The following is a 5,642-nucleotide window of genomic DNA, read 5'->3' as shown; positions in this document are numbered from 1 at the left end:
TGTGTGGCGTCTGTGATAGATATGTTATGTTGTTTCAGGACCGTTTTAACCCCATCAAGTCAGGTCTTCCTTTGTCTTCTTCTTGATTCCTCTTGATTTGAAGACAAATTCACGGGTGTGGTAGCCTCTTGCCTAGGATTTTTTTCTGGAGCATATTGGTTAGATGCACGAACCCTTTGATTCTTTGACGCGCAATGAAATTTATTACTGGGAGTGTTCCGGTTTGTTGGCGTATGGTCTCGTTTCTTATGCGGTCTCTTTCAGTGGCATTGATGGTTTTGCGGAAACACCGATTTCGCAGGTATTGATTTTCCTTTCTGGTGGTTTGTTTAGGAACCATGTTTGGCACTGGTATGTTCAAGTTGGTATGAAGATGTTATTCATAAGCTGGGATTTCTCTTCGCTTGGGATGTTCTTGTGACTGAGCAGATGTGCTTACTGGTAGGTCAATGCATTTGCCTTCATATTTCTTGTTTCTATCTCTTTGTCCACACGCCTATCTTCGGTGAAGATGCTTCCAAAATATGTAAATTCCTCTGCTTGTTGGAACTGTGTTCCGTCAAAAAGGTTATTGAGCTTCCCTGGCTTTCTGCTGACCGTCATAACTTCTGTTTTCGAAATAGAGATGTTCATGTTTAGGTGCTTACATTTCTCATTTAGTTTAGGGGTGTGTTTTTTGTATTCGGAATTTTTTTTTTATGAATTATGTACACGACAACTATTTTAAGCGCATTAGTAGTGCAAGTGGTTCCTCCCTATCCCTCATACCAGTGATTGTCAATCTTTTCTTAGCCACCGCCCGCTTTTGCCATGTATTTCTAATCGGGGCATTGTATAATACTGCCACACCTGGGTGATGTCCACAGCCCACCAAAGTTACCAAATCGCCCATTATCGGACGACATCGCCTTGGTTGCCAAGCCCTGTCATTCACTACCGCTCATTAGGTCATATTGCGTCATCAAAAAGTTTGCTTCCAGACATGTGAAATTCAAAAACGTAATCGCTATTGATATTTCAAGTCATTGATAGAATGCGTGTGGTTTGACCTTCCCTTTCGGTGCATCACTGTTCAAAGTGCGAGTAGTTTAAAATGTTTAAGTTTAAGGAAAATGTAAAAAGATGCTGCTTCTATTACTTTTAATAAAAGTTATATTTTCACCTATGGGGTAATTTTGGTCACAGAGATATGCACAAAGATTCACGAAACAATCAGAGATTACCCAAACGCTTCAAAATAAGCTAAGATCCATCACTAATGTAAAACCTCAAAAGGAAATCTAAAAGGTCATCTTTTTCAAAATAATACCACGGTCCGGCTATTGTTAGTTGAGGTGATGCTCTTTAGAGTTGATTAATTTTGATGTATAAGGAAGGCTAAGTGATTCTGGGTCCATCCGTTTGCTTATGTCTGTGTGCGCGTGCGTGTTGTGTATGCGTGTGTGTGTGCGTGTGTGTGTGCGTGTGTGTGTGTGCGTGTGTGTATGTGTGTGTGTGTGTGTGTGTGTGTGCCTGCCCTGGTTGACGAGTGTTATAGATGAATGTGAATAATTCTATGATGAGCTTGAATGTTGTTTGAGTGTCCAATGTTACATTGATTTTTTTTTTTAACGGTTAGAGTCTTAAATGGAAGTGGGCGCTATGGAAATCTACTTACTACAATCATTTCCGTTATCATTTTACAGACTACAACACGTATACAGAGAACTTGACTAACATGATATTGCTGTTGGCCACAATATTGAACTGTTTAAAGCTAGGGTTATGTAATAATATTATTTTGCCTTGCTTAATTGGACATACCCTTGTGAGTAACCACCAAAAGTGCAGTATCTGGTATTGCCTAGGATAACTTGTGAGGATAAGTAGGCTGGGGGGGGGGGGTTGTGTCGGGAGAGTATTCCTTTTTGTTTTTAGTGTGTTTAAGGAGGGATGGCTTTTTTACTTCTATCTATCTGTATTGCCAATTTTTGACAAAATAAACCGATACTGATACTGACTGAATGATTGGTCATGTTATACTTCAAAACTCAAAAATGTAGTATAAATCATAAGAAGACTCTTCTCGTAAATGAGACCCAAAACACAACCAAATGCTCCCCACCCAAATTATTTTTTTTTAAGCATTGAATTCACCAACCCTCAGAAAGACCTAATTCTCAACGGAAGAAAAATGTTCGGCAACTCCCTCAAATGTTCGCTGTTTCTCTCAAAACTACATTTCAAAAACTAAAATGCATGAAACTAAACACATCTTTAACACTCTTTAACCATTTGTAACTTGAGGGTACTTTGAAATAACGTGCAGTCGCAATTCCTTATCGTCACCCTTATACAGATTGATTCGAATGTTCACCTTGATCAATACCTATATCCTGTTAAAACATGATGAGCGTAGATAAAAACAGAGATAGATCAGCCACGCCAGCTTACATGTACCCGGACACCGATTTAAGAAAAAAAAACAACACCAAAAGCAAGCCCATTGATTGAAAATGTTTTAAATTTGTTATCAAACCTTTGTCACTCAGTGTGATATCAGTCTATGTTTTAAGTGCCACCGTGGACATATCAACACCCCTCTTGTTGACTATCAGCTAACAATATTCTTTCCGGGCGTTCTTGCCTAAGGTTGTGTGATTCTGTCTGTGGCTCGGTTCGCTCAACACGACGAGTGAACAGCCAAACCCAACTGTCTTGAAGGTAAGAAACTAACATAGCGGGTTTACTTTTATCTGCCCACCGTAATACAGTTCTCGCCGCATTTATTAATTTTCCAATGTGCACGTGATTTTGTTTAGCATCCCTGTAGAAAAGTGGCCAAACATTTTAAAAATTTATTCAGTAATTTTTTTTCCGCCCCCAATTGGATCCTATATTAATCCCCCCCCCCCCCCTTTCCCCCCTTCGGGTGCATACTCAGGACCACTACAATAAATGGTTTACCGTAACCTAGCCTACGAATTGCTCAGTTTGAAAAAGCGACACCATGTTGTCCCAAAAATTCAGCGTAATTTCGTTGTTTTTTCCAAAGTCCGTCTGGACCTCAAAAAGTACTCACCCGCTTGTTGGGCCATGATTCATAGTTGTATTTCAAAGGGTTGTGTTGATTAAAATAGGTGAGTTGTATGTTTTTGGAGTATAATAAATGATAAGAATAAATTAATTTATAATGCGCAAGAATCCTCAAAAAGTGCTCGGTAGCACTTACAAAACACACACACACATACAAACACACACACACACACACACACACACACACACACACACACACACACACACACACACACACACACACACATACATACATACACACACACACGCACACAGGCTTTAAAGCTCAGTACCACTACGGCATGAATAATTTAAAAAGAAAAAAGAAAAACTTTCCTGAAAAGCATTGTTATTGAACGAGACATTTTAATATCTAGATCCAAATTTTTCCAAAGTTTGAGGCACAGATGGAAAAGGCCCTATCACCCAACTTTGTTCTGGACCTAGGTATACAGAGCTGATGGTTATTTGAAAATCTTAGATTACGAGATGGTGCGTACATTTCCATAAGTTCTGAAAGATAATTTGGTGAGTGTTGATGTAAAGATCTATAAACCATGCACAAAATTTTTAATTCAATGCACTCTCTCACTGGCAACCAATGGAGGGTTTTCTAAATATCATGGGCATGGTCTGAAATTTTTCTCAAAGTTACAAGTCTTGCTGCCCTGTATTGAATCTTTTGAAGTCTGGCAAGAGTAGAACCCAGAATGCCAAAAAGAAGGGAATTAAAATAATAAATAACTAATCCGACTTAAAATAAAACCATGAACAAGAATTTCCGTGGTATTTCCATCAATAAAATTCCTTATTCTGTTAATGTTTCTAAGATGAACGTGCAAGGTTTTACAAACTCTATTGACTTGTGTTTTCATGGAAAAACTCGGAGTCAAAACAAAAGCCAAGATTTCGTATGGAACTTGATTTTTCCACCATAACAGTTGCATTGCCTTGATTCAAACTCTCAATTTGTACATGTGCTCTTAAGTGATTTGTTCCCATTAAGATTATTTCTGTCTTGTTTTCTTTAAGGTTAAGCTTATTGTCAAACATCCAGTCCTTGATATCTTGAAGGCAGTTTTGAAAAGTTGAAATCTTTTTATCTTCTTTTCCCCGGTTGATTGATATGTGCAGCTGGGTGTCATCGGCGTACATGTGATGCTTAACAATGCCAGACAATGGAGTTGTGTAGAGTGTAAATAACACAGGTCCAAGGACTGAACCTTGGGGGACTATATAATGAAGCTGAACTGACGATGATCTCGCACTGCCAACCTCTGATGTAGGATTGCCATGCGAAGATGTAAGTTGAACGGATTGGGATTGGTCCTAGAGATAGTATTTCAGCCATTTGAGTGCAGATCCTCCGATGCCGAAGTATACTCTGAACCGCTGTAATAAAAGGTCTTGATCGATGGTGTCAAACGCTGCACTCAGGCCAAGCAAAATAAGGGCTGTACACTGTTTTTGATCAGCGTGTCTGATTATGCCTTTGTGTACTCTAAGGATGGCAGTCTGTGTGCTGTGAAATTTTCTATACCCTGATTGAAATTTGGCGGCAAGACCCACGGCTAAAAGATAGTTTTTGAGACGTGATGATACTAGCCTCTCCAGTACTTTTGATAGGAAATATCAAATTGGAGACAGGACGGTAATTACTCATGAGACTTTTGTCTAAGTGTGATATCTTGAGCAGTGGTGTTACGAGCGCTAGCTTAAATATGGGTGGGACATAAGCCTCTTGGAGACTGCATTTTACTATAAAGGTTACTGCTGGTGTAACTTCTGCAACACAGTTTTTTATTAGCCAAGTTTGAATGGCATCTAACAAACAGGTCTTATTGGCAGAGGTTGTAAGTATTTTGGAAATTTCCTCAGTTGTTGCAGGTTGAAATTCATTTAAACATGAATTTAAATTTGCCACCGTTGTTTCAATTGGAGTTAGACCAAATAGAAAGTATGCTGTTAACCTCCTATTATTTTTACTCTATATTTAATAACATTGCAGCTCAAGGGGAGAGCCCCGTAGAACCTTGAGAAGAGTCACAGAGAATGATGTACAGAAAATTGAGAAGACATGGCATAAGAGGCTAGCACAGGAGAGTGAAAAATGAAAAGTGTTTGTTCGTGGACAATACCCTGATGTAGGGTGAGAAAGGTAGTAAAGACGATAACGATAATAATGACAGGCTAACACCAGAGAAAAGCTGTAGGAATCTTACTTTGCAATGACCTTTATTAATGGGTTTTTAGATTCTGTTGGTCTTTCTACTTTTAGACGCGCATGAAAAGACCTAAGAAGATTAGACAGAGCAGCTTGATTTTATGAGCAGACGAAAGTGAACTTGTTTCAACTTGTGTTTAGGTTTTGATGATGATCAGATTGAGCGTTTTTACCGGCACCGAAAGTATAATTGTTGGAGCACACAAAATAGAAGAGTTTCGTTCCTTCCTGAGGAGAATAGTGCGATATGCAGTATTAGTATCTCTTTTTTCTGTTAAAACATAGCGTCCAACACTTCACCAGTTCGACCTGACAAGCAGTCCACAGCCTTCATTGTAAAAAGTGTTTGAATTGAGACGTAAAA

The 5,642-nt window shown here is 38.9% G+C and overlaps 1 protein-coding gene across 1 annotated transcript in view; it reads left to right on the top strand.

Moving 5' to 3' along the window:
- Window positions 1–2,520: 2,520 nt before the first annotated feature.
- LOC101847097 overlaps window positions 2,521–5,642 on the top strand; it is a gene marked incomplete at its 3' end in the record, with an annotated part of 61,890 nt that continues 58,768 nt past the window's right edge. Inside the window, 1 exon segment of the mRNA XM_005095232.3 lies at window positions 2,521–2,703.

Source organism: Aplysia californica, unplaced genomic scaffold (assembly GCF_000002075.1).
Source record: "Aplysia californica isolate F4 #8 unplaced genomic scaffold, AplCal3.0 scaffold00098, whole genome shotgun sequence".
Lineage (NCBI taxonomy): Eukaryota > Metazoa > Mollusca > Gastropoda > Aplysiida > Aplysiidae > Aplysia > Aplysia californica.
This window is presented reverse-complemented; position numbering and strand designations above follow the sequence as displayed.